This window comes from Leptonychotes weddellii, chromosome 9 (assembly GCF_054177405.1).
Source record: "Leptonychotes weddellii isolate Sample4059 chromosome 9, ASM5417740v2, whole genome shotgun sequence".
Taxonomy (NCBI): Eukaryota; Metazoa; Chordata; class Mammalia; order Carnivora; family Phocidae; genus Leptonychotes; species Leptonychotes weddellii.
Window position 1 is genome coordinate 102,204,388 of NC_138377.1, and position 21,773 is coordinate 102,226,160.

The 21,773-nt window shown below is 53.8% G+C and overlaps 1 protein-coding gene across 10 annotated transcripts in view; it reads left to right on the forward strand.

The window, feature by feature from the left end:
- The window catches only part of LINGO1 (leucine rich repeat and Ig domain containing 1), a 177,656-nt gene that overhangs the window by 111,637 nt on the left and 44,246 nt on the right, over positions 1 to 21,773 (forward strand). For 5 of the 10 annotated variants that reach the window (XM_081829609.1, XM_081829610.1, XM_081829617.1 and 2 more), the window contains exons 4-5: positions 3,179 to 3,282; positions 4,031 to 4,116. The exons of 3 other annotated variants lie outside the window; for them this stretch is intronic. The gene's annotated coding sequence lies outside the window, so the exon portion shown is untranslated. The remainder of the gene's footprint in view (positions 1 to 3,178; positions 3,283 to 4,030; positions 4,117 to 21,773) is intronic. 2 more of the 10 variants (XM_031019125.2, XM_006748165.3) reach the window with 1 other exon arrangement.

Genomic DNA, 21,773 nt, shown 5'->3' on the forward strand with positions numbered 1-21,773 from the left:
CGAGCCTTTGGATGCACGTAGACAAGCACTGACACTAGCTATCAGCACTCATACCTAAGAAACTTTTCAAGTTTGCCCTTACAATAGAAGTCTTTCTAACAGCCACAAGGAAGCTGTATGCTACCCTTTTTTTTTTTTTTTTTTAGGGGAGGCAGTATAATCCACTACCGCCAAATCTTACTTCTTGGAAAGAACGAGGAATCACAGGGGCTTTTATGGACATTAGGGGCTTTCCTCTTGGGTCGCCTGCCAGAGCCCACTGTTATCTTGAGGGGCTGCCTCTTCTCCCTGTTCCCTGTGTTGTCCCACAGGAGCACACAACATTTAAGGCGATAATTGCCAAAGTAAAGTGCCAATAAGTTCAAAATATAAATGTATAATTCAGCTTGCAGCTTGCTCTCATTTGTGGCTCCAAGCCCTGTTGGAGTCCCCTAGCCCTCAGCTGTTAATCCAGGGCAGGCAAGTAGGGGGCCCCAGGGCCTTTCCAAAGCTGATTCCAGACCTGAGCCAGGGGTAAAGCTCTGAGGATGCCCCAGCCTTTTTTCTAAAGTCAAATTCAAGCCCTTGAATGTAGGCCAAGGCCTCAACTGTCATGGAGATGCTGTCACTTGCGTCTGCTCACACCTCCCTTCTCCAGGGGGGAATTGTCCCGCTGATGAATCCTGCTACAGGGCCTGAAACTCCCCCCTTTCCCTGGTGGATAGGGAACCCTTGAAATTGGGGATTGACGTATTTCTGTCCCCCACTGAAATCCTAGTTATTTAGGGGCTCCCAAATGGAGCTTGGTTCTCTCACTCAGAAAGTCATCCAAATACGCTCTCAAACCAAATAGGGTAAGGTCATGTGCCCCAAGTGGCCAGTGGGAACGCAGGAGGGTAGGCAGAGGTGTGCTGCACAACAGGTTCTCTGGGAACTCTCGGTGATTTAGTACAACAAAGGTTCCCATGCCCTTTCTTCCTTTATTTACAGTATGACCTCACATTACGTGTCCAATGTGGGAAGTAGGGAGGGTGGCAGACTCTGGTCCATACAGACATCCAGGGACCTGGGCTGACAGAAGCTCCCCCATCTTGAAGCTGCCCCATCTGGAACACGTGGTCTCCTTCAGTCACTGTGGCAAAGGAGAGAAAATGGTAGAGTCACACTCTGCTCTTAAATACCTTGGCCCAGCAGTGACACACATCACTCTTGTTCACAACCCATTGGCCAGAAATTCTCATATAGCCTCCATTAACTGTAAGGGGGCTGAGGAAAGGTCACATCATGCTGGGATGAAGAGGGTGTGGAGGAAATGTGCCCAGACATTCAGCGACCAGTAGAATCTTCTGTACAAGGGGTGTTGTGGGACCCCTCTCAGAGCCAGGGTTTCAGAAGAGCCAACTTGCTGTTCATTCTTTCCACCTGAGGTGGCTAAGGCTGGGGAAGCCCAGATGTCTGGGAGAGCCTGATGGGAAAAGCTTTGAGGAAGAGTCCCTACGGATAAATAAGCCCCATGGCAGGCCCGGGTCCAGGGCCTCCACCCACCAGGCTCTAGGTTTGACTCCACCTCTCCCCCCCTTACCCCGTTGACTGCTTTCAATACCAACACCATCCCAAAAAATGAATTTCTCAAGAGGAGAAGCAGGAATGAGAGTGAGGATGAGTTCAGTTTTGGAGGGAGAAAATCCAAGAGGAGACTTCCAGAAGCCATTGTGTCTAGTCCATTTGGGCTGCTCTAACAAAATACCACAGACTGGGTGGCTTATAAACAAGAGAAGTTTATTTCTCACAGTTCTGGAGGCCGGGAAGTCTGAGATCAAGATGCTGGCAGATTTGGTGTCTAGTGGGGGCTCACTTCCTGGTTCATAGATGGCCATCTTTTTATGGTGTCCTCATATGGCACAAGGCACAAGGGAGCTCTCTGGGGTCCCTTTTGTAAGGGTGTTAATCCCATTCATGAGACTCATGAGACCTTCATGACCTAATCCCTTCCCTCAAAGCCTCACCTCCAAATACCATTACACTGGGCTTCGGTTTCAACATATGAAATTGGGGTGAAGGGGACACAAACACTCCGTCTATGGCACATTGGATATGTGCCCAAGCTCAAGAGCATACCCTTGCCATGAGAGAGAGCTGGAAGATACTGCCTTTCTTCCAGGCTTTCATTCCTTCAGCAAATATGGCCACTGTGGGCCATAGAGTGTACTGATTACAACCGTGGGGTCTGATTCCAGAACTCCTGGGATTGAAGGTTGGCTTGGCCCATCATCAGCTATGTGACATTGGGCTAGGTACTTCCCTCTGCCTCAGCTTTCTCCTCTTAAAATGGGGATATTGATAGAATGATAGTATCTATCTCTCTTAGGGTAAGTGTGAGCATTAAATGAGTTAGTATTTGTGAAGTACTCAGAACAGTGCTGGGCACATGATAAGTACTCTATAAATGTTAACTATCACCACTGCAGCCGCCACCATCATCACCGTCATCCTCACCATCATCATCATCATCACCATCACCATCATCACCATCACCATCATCACCATCACCATCATCATCACCATCATCACCATCACCATCATCATCACCGTCATCACCATCATCACCATCACCATCATTATCACCATCACCATCATTGTCACCGTCATCAGCATAATCACTATCACCATCATCATCACCATCATCACCATCATCATCACAATCATCACCATCATCACCATCACCATCATCATCACCATCATCCAGTACCAGATACTGTGCTAGGCGTTGCAGGGGGTGGGGTAGATGTCAAGGTCCCTAAAATGGAAGATAAAGGGATAAATAATTAAATTAAAATGATAATTCCAAATAGAGATGGTATGAAAACAATAAATCGGGTATGTGAAAAATTAAAACCAGGGAGCCACCACTGCATGTCGATTACACTGATATCTACAAAATTGGCAATACCAAGTCCAGGTGAGGATACAGAGCAGCTAGAACTCTCGGGTGTTGCTGGAGGGAATGCAAAATGGTATAGCCACTTTAGAAAACAGTTTGGCAAAAAAAACCCCACAGTTTGGCAGTTTCTTATAAAGTTAAAAATATGTTTACTGTATAACCCAGCAATCCTACTGCTAGGTATTTACCCAAGAGAAGTAACAACTTATGTTCACGTAAAAACCTGTATGTGACTATTGATAGCGGCTTTATTCATAGTTGCCCCAAACTGGAAACCTCTCAGCTAGTAAATGGATGAACAATTGAATACTACTCAGCAATAAAAAAAGAATGAAACTGGGAACAACAAAGAAACAACGAAGGTAAATCGCAAATGCGTTATATGCTAAACGAATAAAGCCAGACTCAAAAAGATACCTGTAGATGACTCCATTTGTTTGACATTCTGGAAAAGGCAAAACTATAGAGACAGAAAATAGGTCAGTGGTTGTTAGGGACTGGGGTTGGCGGGGAGTTGGCTACAAAGGACAGCACGTGGAGAGTTTTGATAGCATTGTTCTCTGTCTTGAGTGTGGTAGTGGTTACACGGCTGTCTGCAGCTGTGAGAATGCATAGAACTGCGCACTAGAAAGAGTAAATTTTACTGTAGGTAAATTATAGCTCAATTAACCTGCCTGGGAAAAAAAAAAAAGCTCTCTGTGAGATTGTTGAGACAGGGCAACCCGAATGACAGATCAGTTAATCAGGGTCGTGTGACACGGGGAAGGAGGGCCTCCCGCACCTGGAGCTCAGGGAGGGCTTTCTGAGGAGGTGCCTTGAGCTGAACCTGGATCAGGAGAAGGAGCGGGGCCTGTGAGGATCAGGAGGAAGTGGGGGCCGGGGGCAGAGGGAGCAGCAGGGTGGCGGTGTGGCTGGCGCTGAGTGAGGGAGGAGTGGTCAGCCAGCCAGAGACCCGCAGGCTGGACCAGGGGACTGGCACGGATGGTGGGGCGTCCTCCTGGAAACTCGCAGGGGCTGTTGGTGGTGGTGGGGAGGCCGAAGCCAGACGTCCTGGGTTGAGTAGTACAGACTCATCTTAGCGGCACTAACCTTCCTGCTCTTGCCCTGCAGTGCATGCTGAGACCGCGACCGATAGGCTGCTGCTCCCTGGGCCCCCAGAGGCTGATCTGTTTGCCTCCCGGCGCCATCTGACCCAGGTAGGCGGAGAGCAGGGGCGCTCCCACTGCCTCATGCCTCTGCTTTGGGTGGGAGGGCTCTGGGAGCGAGGAGCGGGATGGGCCTCGGTGAATGAGCCCCTGCCAGGCACCATGCTGTGGGACACGGGTGGGGTTTAAAGGCTCTGGCCACAGCAGGGCCTCCTGGGGGGCTTGGGGGCCACCGAGAGGCCCCAGGACATATCATTCTGCCAGCCCAGTTGTTTTCTGACATGCTCGCTATCTGCGGTCTGTTCAGCATCCTTTCCCGGCACGCACTTGCTAAGTACGTTGGCTGTGGTAGCTTCTGCATCTGTGGGGCTCCCTTTGCTGTCACTCTGGCTTTTCTCTGCCGGAGTTGCTGCACCAGCCTTGTGTGTGTGCTTCCATGAGTGACGGCTCTTGCTCCGGAAGGCCCCAGCTCTCTGCAGGACTCCCGCCGGGGCCGGGGTGCTCCTCCGGGCACCAGGAGCAGCCCAGCTCACTTTTAATCCACTCGGCGTTTCTCTGCTGCTCCTGGGCGCCCCAGGTGGAGGCTTTCTGCTTAGGGCCAAGTGCTCCAAAGGTGGGCTGGGTTGTGGGCTAGGCTTGCCAGAAAAATTTACAGGATGTCCAGTTGAATTAGAGCTTCAAACAGATAACAAATCATTTTTTAGCATAAGTTTATCCCCAATACTGCATTGGATATACAATTTTTGCTAAATCTGACAACTCTAGTTGTCTGAAGCCCCAGTCCCCCTCTTCTTCTGACGAGTCCTTGATGGGCCCACCTTGACCCCCTTAGATCAGCTGCCTCCAGTGCCTATGACGGCTATCCTGGAGCCAGGGTGGGGCCAGGCCTGCTCAGGTCACAATCAGTGGACATCTCCTGATCCCCCAGGTCCCACAGGCCAGCCCTGGGGCAGAGACCTGGGGGTTCCCGCTGGAGGCTGTTAAGAGTGTTCTCAGGGTCCTTGCCCTCCCCTCTGCCTCTCTGACAGCAGAGTCCGGGCTGAGGAGGGCATGGGGTGGAGCCGGCTGGGCCTCTGTGCCCATGAACAGAGCTGTGAGACAGGCCTGGAGCTGTGAAAAGAACCAAGAATAGAAAATTGTCTCACGAGCTTGGAACCCAGAGTGCTTGGGGTGCGGGGGTGCAGGTGGGGGGTAACAGGGGTAAGACAGAGCCAGACAATGGAGGGCTTGCAATGTCCTATTTCTGCATCTTGCAACACTGGGGAGACAGGGGAAGTGTTTCCATGGCAAGTAAAGTCATTTTTCTGACCAGTAAGGTAATGTTCTCTATATGTCCTCTACCTATCTATCTATCTAACAGCCCGAAAGTGTTTAAAGCATGCTGTTTGAGCCCTTCCCATAATCTCTTCCTCCCCAGGACTAAACACTGCTAACTAGTTCAATATATCTCTCTCCAGACTCTTTTTTGGTGCACTTAGAGATGTATTTTAAAAGCAAAAACATGGGCTCATCCTAGTTACACTGCTCTGTCACGAGTTTTCACCTAACAACATACTGTATAGATCATTCCAGAGTTCTTCCTTATCCTTTTATGCCCATTTTTGGGTGATCTTTAAATTATGTATCAATGATCAATCCTGCCGGTGGCCATGCAGATTGTTGTGAGCGTGTGGCTGTTTATAAACCTCCCTCAGGGAACCTCCCTGCTGGTGCCTCTGTGTGCACTTGTCTTATGGGTCCTTCAGGAGTGTTTCTGAAAGCGGACCGGCTGGGTCAGACGGCACACACCTTTCCAGGTGTGGTCTCTACAGCCACGTCAACCTCCAGAAGGTTGTGCTGACTTCCCATGTGCAAGAGGCCTTGTCCCCTCATCCTCGCCAGCCGTGGGCATTAGCAATCACTTAAATCTCTGCTAATCTGTTAGGTAAAATGGCTTTTCTTTTGCATTTCTTTGATTACGAATGAGGTTGAGCATATCTGTGTATATGTTTGTTGGCCATTTTCATTTCTTCGTTTATGAATTGCCTGTTGATGGCATGTTCTCAGCTCGTTTTTCTACTCATCTGTCCACTCATTCAGCAGGCATTTCTTGAGCACCTACTATGTGGGGCACCGTTTTGGTTAGGGACCTAACAGTGAACAACACTGACAACAGAGACCTGCCCCCTGGAACTTAGGCTCTAGTGGAGGAGAGATAGTCAAGAGAAATGGGTAAATGAGTGAAATCTAATGTGTGTGTTGAGTGTTAAGTGCGAAGGAGGGAAAAATAAAGCAGGGCAGGTGATGGGAAGTGTTGGGCAGCTGGAGCTGTTAGTCAGGAAGGCCTCCCTGGGAGATGGCGCTGCAGGAAGCACCGGAAGGAAGCGAGCGAGTGAGGCCCGTGGATGGGAGCCTGGGTGCCAGGCAGGCTGGGTGTGTTCGGGGCACAACGAGAAGGCCAGAGTGGCTGGGACGTGGGGAGTGAGAGAGAGTGGGAGGTATGGCCGGAGAGGGACCAGAAGCAGATCACACAGGGCCACATGGACCACCCTTGGCTTTTAATCAGGATGAAGCAGGGAGCCATGGAAGGTTCCGAATAGTGACATGATGTGATCTGAATGTCATTTTAACCAGATCCCCCTGGCTGCTGTGAAGGGGGCCAGGGAAGCAGGGAGATCAGTCAGTAGGCTGTTGTAATGATCTAGGGGAGAGACGGGGGGGGGGTCGCTTTGAGTGGGGGCGCTTGATGGAGGTGGGGAGAAGTAGATGGGTTCTGGGTGGGTGCTAATGGTAGAGCCAATAGGACTTGCTGATAGCTTGGATGAGGTGGAGTGTTTATGTGAGACAGAGGGGAGCCAAGGATGACTACATTAGTCATCTTGGGCTGCCATAACCAAACATCATAAACTTGGGTGGCTTAAACAACGCACATGTATTCCTCACACTTCCGGAGACTGGGAAGTCCAAGATCAAGGTGCTGGCAGACTCAGTTCTCAGTGAGGACCCGTGCTTGGCTTGCAGACAGCTACCATCTCACCGTGTGCTCCCATGACCTCTAACTTAACCACAGAGAGCCCTGGTGTCTCTTCCTCTTCTTGTAAGGACACTAATCTCATCAAGAGGCCCCACCCTCACGACCTCATCTCATCCTAATTACCTCCCAAAGGCCCCGCCTCCCAGGACCACATTAGGGGTTAGGGCTTCAGCTGATGAATTCTGAGGAGCACAAACATTCAGTCCATAATGGAGTCAATCCATGGAGTCCAGTGACTCCAAGGGTTTGGGCCCAAGTAGCTAGAGGGGTGGGGCTGCCATCAACAGAGATTGGACAGAGAAGAAGGAGGAGTGAGTTTGGTGTAGGGGAGGAGAGGAGCTCACCTGTGGACAGGACTGGCTGCATAATATGTGGGACCTGGAGCAAAATGAAAATGAGTGGACCTCTGTTTAAAAAATTATTAAGAATTGCAAAGTGATAACAGTAGGGCATTAAACCAAGAGCATGAAACCACACTCTGGGGCCTTGTGTGACTGCCCAGTGGGCACACCAGTGAGCAGGCCCCAGCTGGGGACATGCAAAGTGTGATATGCCCGCAGATGTCCAAAAAGGGTGGAGTTGATAGTTGGATGTGTGAGGCTGGAGTTCGGGGGAGGGGTCTGGGCTGGAGACACAAATCTGGGATTATCAGCATAAAAGTAGTATTTCAAGCCTTGAGATTGGTTGAGATCATCAAGGGAATGGATATACATAGAAAAGAGAAGCACCAAAGACTTGGCCCTGGGGCCTCCTTCAGTTAGAAGTTGGGGAGCTGAGGAGGAACCAAAAAGGTGAGTAAGAAAAAGCAACCAGTGGGGTAGAGGAGAACCAGGCAGGTATGAGGTCCTGGAAGCCAAGGGCAAGACATGCTTCAAGCATGAGGTCGAGTAAGATGCAGAGGGAACATTGATCATGCATTAGCTGCGGGAGATCACAGATGACCTTGGTTTCAGTGATGGGCGGCGGGCGGATGTGTGAAATGCATCTTATTGACTTGCAGGAACAAATTGATTTATAAGAGGTTAAGGGATTTAACCCTTTATCTGTCATATGTTGCAAATATTTTCTCACAGTTTTGTGGGGGTTTTGTCATTTAAGTTTATAGAGCTTTTCTTAACCCCTTACATGTTGAAAACTGTCCCGTGGTCAGGTTGGCCTCTCTTGACCTTTACAGTTTCTGGCCTTCCCCAACTGCAAAGTATTGAAAATATTGTCTTACATTGTTTTCTAGTTGTTTATGAGATTTAAAAATATTTAAATCTGTAGTTCATCTGGAATGTTCTTGTGTATGTGGTTTGAGGTAGGGATCCAAGTGTTTTGCCCCAAATGATCAGCCAGTTGCTTTGACACTTGACTGAGTAAGCTTTCCTCCCTGCTCTGCAGCTCCTTGGCCATCATTCGATCCCGCTGATCTGTGCCTGGGGAGTCATTTGGGAAGTCGAGAGAATGGAGGCTTGGTCACTGATGGGGGGTGGAGTGTGTGGGGGCAGGAGTGGAAGCGGACACAGTTGCCTTCAGCGAGGGAAGAGGCAAAGGGAAGTTAGGAAGGATGGGAGCTCTCAAGTATGGAGGGCCTCCTGTGTGCCCTCACAGTTCTGCAGGGGTGGTATTCTGTATACCCATTTGCAGATGAGGAGACTGAGGCTCTGTGAGCAGTCATCACATGTCCAATGGCATCAGCTCTTAGGAGGTGGAGCTGAGCCTGGGAGGCAGTTCTCTGTAACCACACCTGTGTTCTGTCCACCCAGGTGAAGGGAGAGGCGAAGGAGAGCAGTTTCCAAGAAGGCTGGAAGGGCTCCAGGCACAAAATCCACCCCCCCCCCCCCACTCTGCTTCCCCGTCTGCCATTTGGCTGGGTCTTGAAGGTTTTCCCATTTTGAAGAGGAACCTGTTAAAATCAGAATACTCCTGGCAGGGAATCACACGTTAAGTTTACAGCTAACATCTTAATTATCAGTTAACACCTCTGCAGGGATTAGCTGACAGCCAGCTGAGGACACTGAATGGGGGCCGGTGTGATATGTATCTGGGCTGGGAAAGGCCAGGAAGGGGGAGGGGTGATAGAGGAGGAGGCAGGTACCCAGCAATTCACAGCTTTCTTCTGGGCCCTTGGGAAAGAGACCAGGAGGTGGAGAGGGATCCAGGTGGTGGTTGGGGTGGGGGGGGGGTGGGTAGCAGGGGAGTGGCAGCTACTCTGTGAAGCCTGGGGCTGGGGCTCATAGAGCAGCTGACAGCTATTCGACACTTACTGCGTTCTGGTATCAGAGAAGGCTTGTCACATTCTCAGTCTTGGCCTTAAGGACGTCAGGAAATCAGCCACCCATTAGCTACCTCGGGCACCAGTTGCCAGCAGTCATTCCGAGCTGGGACTTTTCTCTGACACCCATAGACAGAATCTGTCACCTAGCCCTGAGGAGTAGTCGTAGGAGAGAGGCTGAGGCGTCTGGAACCTCTTCTAGTTCTTTGAGGGCCAGTCTACCCTGCTAGGGTCAGGCTAGGTGTGAGCAGGTCAGGGCTCAGTGTGTGACCAGAGTCAGTGCTCAGAGGGTGAGCAAGGTCAGGACTTAGGGAGTAACCAAGGTTAGGGTTCAGTGTGTGACCAGGTTCAGGACTCAGTGTGTGACCAGTGTTGGGGCTTAGTGTGTGACCAGGGTCAGGGCTCGGTGTGTGACCAGGGTTAGGGCTCGGTGTGTGACCACGGTCAGGACTCAGTGTGTGACCAGGATTGGGGCTCAGTGTGAGAGCAGGGTCAAGACTCAGTGTGAGGCCCTGGATAGGTATCTGACAGCCTCCCAGCCCAGTGGTGCAGGAGGGCAGGGGTAAAGAAAGATGTGACTGCTTGTCTAAAGCTGGCCTTTCTCTCCCAGAAGGGCTTCCTTCCCATTTACTTCACTCTGCACAGGGGGACTGATCTTTGTCTTTAGGGGATATCATGAGCCTAAAAGTGACTGGCCACCCAACCGCTTCATCACTGTGTGGACTCTGACGGCCTTCCTGCGATCCTGGAGCAGCTCCTCCCTCGTCTCCCCTCTTCCTCCCTGTCTTTTCCCTCCCCTCCTCTCCCCTGCCTGTCTCCCCTTGTCTTGCACCCAGTTGCTGGCAGCCAGACTCTGAGACTCCCAGACACCCTTCCAATTCAAAGCTGGCCCAGGTCCCAGGTAACCTGCGTCATACACCTCCAGCTCTCCCCTCATTCTCTCCTGCACATTCTCTGTACCCAGTGGTGCCACTAGGGCTTGGCTGGGAAGGGAGCCCCTTGGGAGGGGTGCAGGTAGTGATGAAGTAAGACTTCCAGGCGGGGAAGAGCCTCTGAGTTCGGTGCCTGGTTGCAGGCCCGAGAGCATCTCCAGGCAGGGCACGGGCCAGAGCAGAGGCTGGGGGGTCTCTGCAGGTGCTGGGGTGGGGCCTATGTAAATTGGGGGGCAGCTGAGAAGTGCGAGGGGTCAGATGGAGAGGGCCTCCATGGCCACTTAGAGACTTCAGAATTTATTCCCAAGGCCAGCAGTTTCCCCTGTTTTATTCTGTAGCAGTTCAAACCCGTCACACGGAAGCCTAGAGTGGAAAACAGACTCAGTTGTTCGTTCAGCAAATGTTTACTGGGCACCTAGTCTTCTAGCCCCAGAGACACCGCTGTGAACCAAATAGGAAGCAGTTCCCTGCCCTCAGGGAGCTGACAGCTACAGGGCGGCTGTGGCTAGAGGAAGCCTTACTCTACTGCCCATTCCCCGGGGCAGCTCTGCAAACACAGGGGCTCCCGGGGCAGGTCCTGGAAACGTGCTGTCCTTAAGGAGCCTGAAGGAGATGCTGCAAGAGAAGATTTCTTTCTGCTGATGGAAGGTTCTGGGAGGGAGGATGGCAGAGTCAAAGAGGAGGTGAGCAGGAGAGGAAGAGAGAGAAGGACCTCTCAGGAGAGGAGACCCCCGCGCCCTGTGGCTCACCCATTAGGGCAGAGAAAAGGGATGAGGCCCTCCCAGGTATGGTGGCCAGTTGTCCTGATTTGCTCAGGACTATCCTGCTTTTAGCACATGTCAGTCCCAGGATGGTCAGTCATACCACCTGAGGGCCACTCTGCACGTGAAGCTCAGCCTCTGCCCCTGCCAACAACTTGGCATCCAGTCAAGTTGTCCTGGGCATCTGAGAAACTGGGTGTCTAGGTCATGGTGCCAGTTATGCCTAAGGATTATGGGAAGCAGTTGTGGGCTGGCTCGGGGTGCTGCTGAAGGAGTGAGGGGAGGGGCCTCCCTGCAGTGGCTGAGCCGCCTTTGGGGCCCCAAAGAAGACTGAGGCCTGATGGAGCAGGTGGGCTCCATTCTGAGGCCCGGGGAGTCTGGGGGGCTTGAGGCAGGAAGCAAGAGCAAAGGTGCCCGCACTGTTTGTCTGCTTCCTGGGCCCACTGGGGGCTGGCCAACGGCTGCCCTGGGTCATGCAGCCCCAGTCCGGAGGCCTGGCTTCTCTGCCCAATTCTGCCTCCAGCTGGTTGTGTGACCTTAGGACAGGCGACCCTGAAACTGGACCTCAGTGGCTTGACCTGAGACATGGCTGTGACTCTGGGCCAGAGCCACCTGAGGCAGGCTTTGGAAAGCACAGAATGTGGCCTGGGTTCATTTGCTGCTTTGGTCACCTTTGTGACTCAAGGGCCTGCCCTTGGGTGCTGGCTCTGGGGACCACAGAGGGGCCTCAGGGAGGGCCAGCTCTCCCTTCTTGCGGCAGAGACCGGTGTGTGAATGATAGGATAAAAATTGGAGGCCCCAACCAGGGATGTGGCTTGTGGATGTGTTTTGTTCCATTTCAAACAATTTGGTTTTTTAAAATTGAGATATAATTCATATCCCGTAAAGCTTGTCATTTTAAAGTGTACAATTCAGTCTTTTTTATATTCACAAGAGGGTACAACAATCACTGTTCTAATTTCAGAGCCTTTCCGTCACCCTCAAAGGGAACCCTGTACCCATTAGTGGTTACTCCCCCTCTGTCCATCTCGCAGGCCCTGGCAACCACTAATCTACTTTCCTCTCTTAGGACTTGCCTAGTCTGGACATTTCATATTGATGGAATCATACACCAGGTGGCCTGTTGGGTCTGACATCTTTCCCTTAAGATAATGTTTTCAAAGTTCATCCACGTTGTAATGTGTATCAGTATTCCTTTTTATGGCCCAATAATATTCCATGTCATGGATACACGACGTTTTGTTTATTCATTCATTCACGGACATTCGGATTATTTCCTCTTTTTTGGCAATTATGGCAATTTGGCAATGATGCTGCTAGGAGCGTTTGTGTACCTGTCCTTGTGGGAATGTGTTTTCTGTTCTCTTGCGTCCACCCCCGGGGCTGGGTTCGCTGGGCCATGAGGTGACTCGGCATCTCTGCCTCCGTCAGAGTAGGTACTCTCCACTCTCAGGCCCCGCCACTCCCAATGGCATCACAGTGCCCCTTCCCTCTCTGTCATCTCCTCTCTGGCCCCTGTAGCCTTCTAAGTTTTCAGCCTTTGATTATAGAACAGTGATGGAGGGAAATATGGGGGGGCTGTAGGAGACAGAGAAGGCTCCTGACCCAGAGAGGGGTTCTGGAGGGCTTCCTGGAGGAGATACCACCTGAGCTTACTTAGGCCCAGTGGACATTTTCTAGGGCAAAAAGAGTGAGGAAGAGTCCTCCTGGAGGGAGACAAAAGCAGGAAGGTGTGAGACGCCCCCCCTTTCCCCACCCTGGTGGATAAGCACTGGGAGGCGTGGGGGGCTCCAGGGCCCAGCCAAGATGCCCTCTCTCCCTTCCTCCAGGGCTTACCTTCTCTCCGTCTTCTATCTTGGTCTTCTCTACCGTTTGTTCAGGGAACTCTAAGGAGCTTGAGAGAAGGGGAAGATGAGGGAGTGAGAAGCCAGCGGCCCCTGCAGCGAGAGCCTGAGCGGGGTGGGCAAAAGGATGGGGGACTTCGGCGCTTCCTTAGCTGGGGCCAGAGTCTGAGGACCTAGGGCAGAGGTGACCGTGGGCCAGGACACCTCATGTCTCCAAATGGCATCTGCTTGTCCCTCCCTTGGGGGCAGGTGAGAGGTGGGATGGGCCCTGCCAGGCTAGATGAGGCCCAGGGCAGAGGCAGAGCGAAAGGCCTGGACCCGGAGCTGCACGCACACCCTCCCAGGCTTCTGCTCCACTACCTAATGGGTAATTATACCCTGACATGCATGGAGGCAAAGAAGGGATTTTCTGTGGAGCAAAATCTCCCGTGAAATATTCAGGCCACACCGGGCTTCACTTCCCAGCCGCCTAATCGCTGCTGCTTGGCTTGGCCACAACTTGAGAGGCCACACGTGCCTGGAAGGCCACATGGGGCTTTTTATTTCCTTCTTAATGGGGAGAGGTTTCCACCGGCTAGGAAGAACCTGGGCTCGGGACCTAAGATGTTGCGTGCGTGTGTGTGTGTGCGTGGGCCTGTGCGTGCTTCCTGTTTCTAGCCTGTGCATGTTGGTTTATGAACTTGGCCACATGTGTGTATTGTGGGTGTGCATGTGTCTGTGTGCAGACACACTCTGGCATGGACAGTGCAGCTCGCCAGCTCGCTGGGTTGTCTCTGCAGGTGCTTCTCCACTCTGCCGTGGTCTCTGATTCTCGGGGTGGGAGGGCACGTGTGACGCCCTCTGACAGGGGGAAGGCCACCCTAATGTGTGGGTTCTGCCTGTGCCTGGCATGGCACGCAGGGTTTGACAGCCCTGAAGCCCTCACCAGCTCAGGGTCTCAGGGACACCAGATGGCAGCCGGCCTGCTATACGTGTGAGTCAGGCTTTGCTTCTCTTCTGACTTTAGTGTGTGTTTGGTTTCCACCGAGTTTTGAGTGCTTGATGTGGGGCTGGGGCGGGGTGGGGGTAGGACGTTTGCTTCTGAGAGTTCATTGAGCTGGGACATATCTGTCTCTTTGTCAATGCACCGCCCCCCCACAGTCCCTCAGCTACACCACTGGTCTCATCCAGCCCATAAAATCTTGTATTTTCCTGAAGGGTCTGAGGGTCATCCTATTAAATCTTGCTTTTGCAAGTTCATTCTCTCTTCCACGTTGCACAAGATAGGCGGGACTAGAATTATCATACCCATTTGGCAGATGAGGAAACTGAGGTTCAGAGAGGCAAAGAGACATGCCTGAAGTCACTCGGTGAACGAGGGCTTTGAGCAAGAGCACTAACTCCTCCTCCCTGCACATGGACCCGTGGCCCTTGGTGGAGGGGAGCCTGCCCAGAGGAAATAGGCCCTAGTTTCATGAATGAATCCAGCTGGAGGGTGCTTTCTTCTCCACATGGAGAGATGGCCCCAGGGCTCTTGCCATCTCTACATCAACAGGCAGGGCTACAGGAGGCAATAATATTGATGTCCATCATTGATATTTCTTTATTGTGGCTGTGATTAGCAATTCCTCCACAGCTGAGGCCCGATCTGGCAGACAAGTGGAGGAGCTCCAGCTTATTAATGTCAGCCTGTTAATGTCACACTGACAAGGCTGATGGGGGACTGGCCTTAGCTAGGGAGGAGGCGAGGCGGAGGGCTGAGCAGAAGGTCGGCAGCTTTCCCCTTCTCTCCCGGGGACTCGCTGTCCTTGAGCATGGCCCTCTAGAGCTGCCCTCATCCCATTCTTCTCCCTGGAGCTCACTTCCCAGGCTGTCTCCTTCGCTCCATGGTCCCTCACCCCTCACTGTTCTGCTAGGATGGCTTCCATTAAAGAGCGGCCTCCACAGCCCCAGGGAAAGCCCACAGGCGTCAGCACGAGACCTCCCACATCCCGGGAAGGAGAGCAGCTCCTCAGCCCTCTGCCGTCCGCCAGCTGGGAGAAGCCCCCCCAGCCCTGCCACAGTCAGACCTGCATACCCCCAAAGGTGCCAGCCTCCATGGCGAGGCAAGCACAGCTCCTTCCTGCAGGTCACTGCACACGTCCCCTCATCCGTGCGCTGTTTCAAACAGGAGGGCTAAGATGAGCACTCCCAGACCTCTGGGAGTCTCCTTGTCCACCACTTCAGGCTCTCCTCCAGGGACTTCTTCCCTCAGTGTCCCTCCACCTACATCTCTTTAGATCCTTTGGTTCCTTGAGCAGGAAGCCAAGCCAGCCATCATCCAGGGAGAAGTTACTCAGCCCTTGTCATCTCCCCAGCGCCCTAGCTGCCAGCCCGCCAGTTGGCTGAGTGCCTAGCGTACGATGCCTCTGCACTAAAGGTAAACCTAGCCCTGGTGGCCACCCTTGTTTCTTGACCGTTTATTCTGTGGTGGGTCGGTTAAAAGCATCTTACAAGAATCTGATCCTCAAAACAACCCTATGGGATAAATACACTTATCCCCATTTTACAGATGAGGAAAACTGAGGTGCAAGGAAATTGAGTGCGCCCAAGCCCTCCTGCTGAGCCGCCCCTCCTCAGCCTCCAGCTGTAGCCCATCAAGTCATTTCCTCCAGCCACTTCTCTCCTCCCTGGGCTCTCCAGGACAGGCAGGGGTCGTGTCTTCCTTGGTCCTCCCACCCAGGGCGTGGGCCAAAGCAGCAGCATGATCAGCAAGCGTGGGTCATGGTGGCGACAGCACAGTCCTCTGAGCACTGCATTCAGCAGATGGTTGCCCTTCCATGGTTCTCTGGAGGGCGCCCGCTGCGTGGGAGCACTGTGCACTCTGTGGACCGGGGTCTCGTGCAGTCTATGCCCTGCCCATGGCGTTTTCCACATGAGGTCCCAGCATCTGACCGCAAGGCTCCCTGATGCAGAGAGGCAGCCCCGCCTGCTGAGCTGCCCGCCCCCCCGCCCCCAAAGAGACCTTCGAAGCTGTGTCTCAGCTCCTTCCGGGACTTGGCAAGGATGTCATTCACATCATTTATTCTTTTGTTGGACAAACACTTGCCGGCCGTGTGCTCTGACCACCGGGCCCTATGGAGGGTCTTCAGCATGCTGAGATGACTGGGGGCATAGGGCCTAGTGGGACAAAAGCAGAACGTGACCTGACCAGTGCAGGTTAACACTTGCCCAGGGGAGGTGGTACCCAGCATCGTGTGGGGATGGGCAGGACGCGGGAGGGAGGCAGCCAGGAGAAGGAGGTATTTTCAAGTTGAGGGAGAGGGAAGGGCAGGCAAAGGGAACAGCCTGTGCAAAGCTCTGAGTCTGAGAGAGCAGGTCGGGCTCGAGAAGAGGCAAGTTCAATTATAAAATACCCAGGTGGGTGGGCCTGCTTGAGGAGGGGTGGGGCTGGCTCTGGGAGCCATTGGGAGGATATGTGCACCCCCAGCCCCTGCGGGTGCTTGGGATCCCTGGAGGGGACTATGAGGACAGTCCCTAAAGGCCAGGGCAACTATACGTATAGGTCACAGGCCCAGGACATGGTGCAGGGAATTTCAGCACATCTCCTTCCCTGCCCAGTGTGGGGTGACATGTGCTAGGCCAGTGTCCGGGGGGCGGGGAGTGCTGTTCTCCAGCATGGTGACTGAGCCAGCCAGGGAGAGGCCATGTGAGGACCAATGGTCCCCTGACCACACCTACTGGCAGGCTGCCTTGGGCTCAGGAACCAGACGCACCCGGACCAGGCCTGCATTCCTCTGAGCCACACCTCCAGGCAGTCAGCGCTCCCAACCCTCGATGCCCCAGCCCCTCCAACGGGGTCGCCTCAGTGGGAGGAGGGACACTGAGGCCCCACAGTGGCAGGGCCCCACACACAAGCAGTGGGAGCTATCCCGCCCTTCAGAGGGATATTGGGGTCCTTGGCAAGGACGAGACCCTTCGCTCTCGGGGTCCAGGGCAGAGCCAGGCCCAGCTGGACAGGAGGTGGTGCATGGCTCAGGGAGGGCACAGGTCAGGCAAGGAGTCCCGAAGGCTGGCAAAGGAGGAGGAGGCTTCCCTCTGGAGATTTACTGCCAGAAGTTGTCCCAGGATTTGACTTGAGTACCTAGTGGCCAGGCTCTGGGGAGAATCTCTCTCACCTGCCTCCTGGGGCCCAGAGTAGCCCATGGAGGAACCAGGCACCGCCTAGCCCAGGTTCACACGTGTACAAGCATGTACATGCACGTGTCCACCTGTGTGGGCAGCTCATGCTCATGTGTGTACAGGCATGTTTCTGTCTGTACACGGAGGCCTCTGTGTGTGCGTCATGAGTGTGTCTCTCTCTCTATATGTGCAAGGCTGTGTGTCCACATGACCGAAGGAGGGTGTCCCTGGGAGTACAGTGCCGCATCTGTATGTGTGCCTGAGAGCCCCTGGCCGCAGCCGCAGCCCCACAGGACACACCCTTTTCTTCCCACTGGAGCTGGAAAGCTCCTGAACCTGCTGCTGCCAGGCCTGGGCCCGGCTCTGCCCTGCCTGTCACTCACAAGGCCTGCCCCTGAGTCCTGAGGTCTGGCCTCCTGGGGACAGACACTGTGGGTGGAGGTGGGCATCAAGGGGACAGCTCAGGCTGAGAGGGGCTGTCCCTCTTTCGCGTGTTCCCTATCCATCTCTAAGTGCCTGCCATGGGATCCTGACAGGATGGTTCCCCCCCTCCCCTATATAGCCCCCATGATGGGGAGCTCAGCACCTCCCAGAGCAGCACCAAGGTGCCCAGAAAGGAGCGTTCAGGAGAGTCAGAGGGTAGGGTCGTGGCTCAGCTGGGGCTTCGGCTCCTGGCAGCAAGGGCAGGCTTGAGGATTCGGGGCCTTTTACCTTGTTGTCAAGAGCATATTTCAGCTATTAGTGACAGCAGCAAAGGATTTGGGGAGGATTTCTCTTTCATTTCCCAGAGCTTTCAGCGAGCCTCCTCCCTTCCCACCCATCTGCCTGCCAGGGCTGAGAATATACACACACACACACACACATGCACACACGCACGCACACACACGCTTGGTGTTCCTGTGTGGCTGAGAGAGGGAGAGAAATCTGGGTCAGTCTCCCAGAGAAGGCTCCATGGCGTCTCCCCACCTTCCCCGGCAAATGCTCAGTGTTGCAAACTTGGGCTGTGGTCTGATGGCCAGGGCCTGCCTCAGCCCTGCCCTAGCCTACCAGAGATGCCCTGCAGAGGGACCCCGGGCTCACCCCTCCTGGGCCCTCCCTGGGCTTCCCTGTCCAGGTGACCTTACCCTGCGGCCTCGGTGTCTCCCTCAGCCAGGACTCGCAGGTCATTTCTGCCATGCTGAGGGTGATGGAGGCTTTCTCATCCCCTATTGGACCCTCCGGCTTCAGCCCCTGAGGTCTGGGGGATGGGGGGGAGGAGTGGTTTGGGGAAGACCGTCTCTGGAGCTGGGGGCCATGTAATAGGAACCCCGTGCACAGAATGCCTGAACCAGAGGAGGGGTCCCTAATGGTGGAATTTCAAGCAGTGTGGAGGGCCAGGGTCTAGGTAGGATGCCTCATGGAGGGGTTTTCTGAGAGAGGGTAGAGAAACAGCTAAAGATACCACTGCCATTTCAAGATGGAGCTTGCAGTGGGGACTTAGCTAAAGGCCTGAGGGGTTGAGTGGGTGCCTGAGACAAGCCCGAAGTCCATAGGGGGGCCCCGCGACACCCAGTGACTGCAGGGAGACATTCAGTGGACTGGGTGGTGGAGGGAGGTGGTGGGGTTTCCTGTTTCTCTGGGGAAAATGGGATCCCGGGGAGTTGCCATGCTTTAAATCACCCGGGGACACTGGCAGCCTCTCCACCCCCACCCCTGGGAGACACCAAAGCTCCTTCCTTCTTACTGCCCCTGGCACAGAGTTCTCAGGTGATCTAGCAGATCTCTGTGTCCTTCTACAGGGTGACCATGGGGTCCTCAGTGCCGACCTTTCAATGTCAATCGACTGAAGGGATAGAGAATTGATTTGATTTAAGCTAGGTACAAGGAAGGACTTCCTGATGCCACTGGGGCAGCCTTAGCCTCCAGCTTGGTGCTGATAGAGATGAGACAGATCCTCCGAAGGTCTGTCAGGTGGAGGGGGGTGACCCCAGGCCTCCCAGCTTCCCCCAGAGGCCAGTCCCTGCCCGCCTGCAGGGCTCCAGCCCGGAGTCCACTGAGACACCCATTTTGTTTTCGAGCATAGGATGTGTGTGCCCCTTGGGGGGGGTTGGCTGTTGAAATACTGGAGTCACTTGCGTGTGTGTTGATAACCGCTATGTACGTACGTGCGTGTGATAGGCGAGGGCACACACACAGGACAGCTCAGGAGTCACCTCACAGACTTGAAAACTTGTTCAGAGTATGGGACCAGAGATCAGCCGGCTCTAGAAGGGGCTCGAGGGATTGCTTTTTAGGCCATGAGGAGTGGCTCACCTCTCCTTCCTCACCAGCCACTATGGAGTGGCGACTCCCAGGCCGGGGCATTCAGGGAGACGCTGGAGAGGGCAGCGGCTCCCTGCCCTTGAGGCCTGGCAGGGAGGAGATGAGGAGGGCCAAAGAAGGCCTTGAAGAGCGGGCGGAGAGTGTTGGAGTTTGAGAGGGAGAGGTGAGGGCAGGGTCATGGCCTCCTCAGATGCGGCCCCAGGGCAGGGGTGGGTGTCCCCTCTCAGACTGGCATCCCTGTGGCATAGCGAGGCTCCTGGACAGCCCACCCCTCCTTGAGAACCTTTGGAAAAGAGTTCCCTGCTCCCTTGTCCCCAAGGGCCCCAGCCAGCCCCATCCCTTTTCCCTTCTGACCATATCCAGGCGCATCCTCCCTCGGTCCCTGCCGTGCCAGCCAGGCCAGGCTGCAGCCCTGTGCTCAAGCCTGGCTCTGGCCAGGGGCATCCGGGCTGCCAGCACGTCATCCCTCTGCTAGCCTGACTCACTCAGGGCATTCATGGAGCCCCCGGGACTCCAAAGGCTAGGGGCACAGACAAACATATGTGCGTCCTCCCTGAGCAATAGGGTCAGGAACTGGAAAAGGTGTAATTCGGACTGTCAGCCCGGTTATCAGTTATTGTGCCAGAAGTGGTTCCTGCCTCAGCCCCCACCTCCTCTTGCCTCCATTCGGAGGGCCATGCCGGATCCCAAACTGGAAAGGGAGCAGGGCAGGGTATGGTGTGGGCAGTGTCCTGGGCAGGGATGGCCCAGGAAGATTGCGGCAGAATCTGAGATAATCTCTCCCCAGCATTGGCCCTTGGAGGGTCTGTATGACCCTCTGGTTCAGCACAGCTATTGTGCGGACAGGGAAACTGAGGCCCAGTAAATGTAGAGGGCTGGCCTCTGCCTTTGTGTGGTGAGGACCACCCTGCCCCAGCTTGCTCGGTCCCTCCGGGAAGGGCTGAAGGGAAAAAGGAGCAGAGGGTGGGGAAGGCAGGAAAATAGGATGCAAGATCTAGGGTGGTGTGAGGCATGTGACCAGCTGTTCACCCAGCAAATGTTGTCTAAGCCGTTGGCCAGACAAGGGCTTGTCTCAGCCCTGCCCTCAGCAATGGTGGCCTAGCTGAGGATGGACTGCGACTTGCACTGGATCCCATTTGGAGTCTCACATGGCCTGGAAAGGTCATTATCCCCATTTCATAGATACACAGGCTGAGGCCCAAAGTGAGGCCTTACCAGGGCATATGGATAGGGAGGGACAGTGCCTGCCCAAAGGGGACACAGACCTGCTCCTGGTAAGGGGTCTCCCACAACTGAACACTCTTAGCAAGGCTTTGCTCACTGCCTTAAGGCAGAACTGGGAGGGATAGACACTTGTCTTTAGGACTCCAGACTTCCCAATTTGTTCCCTGTGCTCGCCAAGAATTTCTTCTGTAAGTGTGACCACAGTCCCTCATGCTTTAACTCTTGTGGGATCTTGTCAATCCAAAGCCCGCACCGACCTCTCCTCTGTTCCTGTCTTCTTGGTTCTGAGTGGGTCTCGGGGCTTGGCCACTGGGCCCTGCAGCCTGGCCAGCTCCTGCGGGCGAGGGGTGAGAGTGACCCACAGCAACCTTCCCACAGAGGCCTATTTGAGAATCAGCTCACCTTTGCCTAGCGTTGCCGTCCTCATCACAGCCTCTGCCCATCTCATTTCTGCTAAACCTCATTTGCCATCTGAAGGGCTTCATTTTCTACTCTGTTTGCCCATAATCACCCCCCAGGCCCGTTCCTGTCTCCCCAGTCTCCCCACAGTGCCTAGCGCTGCCTAGCAGGCAGCCAGGCTCAGGTACGGCTCAGAGCCCTTCCTTCCTTCCTTCCTCCCTCCTGCCTGTCTTGGGAAGGGATTTGTGCTCCAAGTAAGTGTTGTATCCCTGCCCCTGTGGATTTCCCTGCTCCCAAACAAGACATGTAGTTTGGTTGAGAACTAGGGGCAGACTCTCAAGTCCTTGAAGGCTTTTCTCTACTCCCTCTCCACCTTATTCACCCAGGCTAGGAAGACCTAGGGTTCACCCTGAAATCTGATGCTAAGTGGCCCAGACCTTGCTCCATGTACCACCCCCCCAACAGGCTCTATATTTGCCCTCATCCAGAGAGAAGCTGACCTTAGATCAGGTTGAGCAGGGAAGGTGGCTTTTTAACTAATTCATACTAAGGTGGGAGTGACTGATAGCAATTTATCCTACCTGTGGTATTTGGATTTGAACAGAGGAGCATTATAGCAATAATATTGATAATAACAGTAATAAATCTCTAACACTGAGTTTTTACTGTGTCAGGTACTGTTGTTAACACTGTACATGTATTAAATCATTTAATTGATCCACTAACCCAGATGAATTTCTAATTGGTAGGAAGATAAGGAAAGAACGTTGAGGGGCAGGAGGAGAATGAGGAAGCAGGAGACAGACCTCTTACTCCTGCACACCTCCATCCCAGCTC